This window comes from Hipposideros armiger, unplaced genomic scaffold (genome assembly GCF_001890085.2).
Source record: "Hipposideros armiger isolate ML-2016 unplaced genomic scaffold, ASM189008v1 scaffold_124, whole genome shotgun sequence".
In the NCBI taxonomy this organism is placed as follows: Eukaryota; Metazoa; Chordata; class Mammalia; order Chiroptera; family Hipposideridae; genus Hipposideros; species Hipposideros armiger.
In genome coordinates, this window is record NW_017731474.1 from 3,073,488 (window position 1) to 3,075,764 (window position 2,277).

A 2,277-nucleotide genomic window follows, 5' to 3' on the forward strand; every position below is an offset into this window, starting at 1 on the left:
GAGAGAGAGAGAGAGAGAGAGTGTTTTGGCCAGTCAATACACTTAATGTGATAACATTTCTTACTAACTCATGTTTATTGAATTTTGCTAAGAATTTAACTTAGTTTTCAGAAAAATTACAATTTTTCTTTTATTGTCCTCACATTTTATCTTTCAAAAATTAGTTGAAATAGGTTTGGGAACAAGCACTACTGGTTCTTATTCAGCATGCAGATCAACATGTCACAGCAGATGTGGGTAGATGTGCTGAAGGGAACCTCTGGCTACTAGGATCAAGAGCACCATGGAACACATTACTGAAGGAATAAAGTCTTCTTGTAAATGAATGGAGAGTCAGTTAAATGAACTTTCCTTCTGCTGCAATGAATATCTTCTTTCCATCCATTAAACCTCCAAAACTAGGACTGGGAGAAATCTTTGTTGTTAGAACAACACATTTTCTTGTTGGCCCTGTGCTCTGGAATGCTATTTAAATCAAAGACTGCTACAAAACAGTTTTTAGATTTTACCTAAATAATTTCTATAAATCTTTTCATTTAGTTTGCTTCTGTAGAAATGGCTGAAATTGTTGGTGCTATTCCTGGAAATTGCTATGCATTTTACATTTTCTGCTTCAAAACTGTCTGCATTGTAGGCAATTCTCTGGCTACCCCAAAATTTAATATTTTATTATACCACTATTTTTCCTATTAGAAATTTCATAATTTAAAGGCTGTGTCTAAAATTAAATTATCTTTTTGACCAAACTGGCCAGCTAAATTTAGCAATGAATAGATAGCTTTTTTTTTTCAATGTCTTGCCTGATAATTGAAAATTTTGAATCAACCAGTTGTTTTGACTTTACCTAGACATTGCTTAAGCAGGTTTATTCCACAGTCTGGTTACCACAGTGCGTGGCTCACATAAACACATCTAGAGCCTATTTGCAAATTTTCACACTAAATACTAAATTAAGGTATGCTTTTGATCAATAAAGTCTTATCAACCCATAAATCTCCTGCATGATTGTAATAACAACTAGAGTCCTTTAAAACTGTTGTCACATAATTGTGAAGTTGACTACTTTCTCCCGGTCCATTTCATGTCTGCAGGCAAAAATATAAATACATTAAAACACAATTCCCCAAACTTCCCTTGCTTCTCTAGGTTCCAGAGGTATCAAAAGACGGGTGTGATTGAAATGAGCCCTGAGTGATTTGTTGTTACTGTCTTTTAAGAAACCCATGAAATTCACAGTGACTTAAAAATGAAACTCATGAATCTGTTTTAAAGTTCACATAAATCTGAAAGTTGAAGTTAAACTTGAAGGTCACATGAAACATAAGAACCAGAAACCCTAGGGTTTCTTAGCGTGTTAGTTATTCTGGTTCTGTCAGTTCTGTGTGACCAGGCCAATTTCCTTTGGAACGTTGAATTATGAAAGGACATCCCTTTCTGTCAGTCAACTCTCAAGTACATTAGTAAAATCTCAAACTTCTTTAAGAAATGATAGGTGAACATTTTGTAGTTTTTCATCTCTGATATGTGACATTTTCTTTTTTGGTCTCTAAATATTGACTCTATTACATATGAAGGGATTGGGAGAACATTTTTGTTAAACAGAAACTTCTTACAGGATGTTGCTCCCTTTTGCCATGATCAAAGCATTCCTCCTGGCCCTCCACTTCTTTACCGCCCCCTGTAGGCTCCTGCTGGGCACTGCCCTGGTAGTAGTGCGCTCTCCCTTGAGCATCTATCAACTGCGCACCTGCTAGGGAACCTTCCTGCCCCACTGAATGGGCTCTCACGCGTCCTTCCTCTAGGAGTCTCCAAGCTGATTCTCAAAATCCTTGCGATGATAAAGCTACGTGACCATCCACAGCAAAGTGGAATGAAATATTTCTCCTTTGTTCATTGCACAGTGTTGAAAATATCACAAAGCTTTGCTAAACCCAGAATAGGGTTTAAAATAAATTGTTATTTCAGTTTTTAATTTCTCCTACCACCCCTCTTGTTGAGGCACGAGGTGCTCTGAATATCAGACATCATTCAGAAAACTAAGGCTTTGATAGTAGGTCAGTACATAGTCCTTTGCTCCATTGCTACTTAAGGTGACTTTGCTCCCAAGAGGCTCTTAACTACTGCTACACATAGATTTCGGGGGTCTCCATCTTATTTCTCTGTTCCATAAATTGAGATGTTGGATCTTTCTTTCTTTCTTTCTTTCTTTCTTTCTTTCTTTCTTTCTTTCTTTCTTTCTTTCTTTCTTTCTTTCTTTCTTTCTTTCTTTCTTTCTTT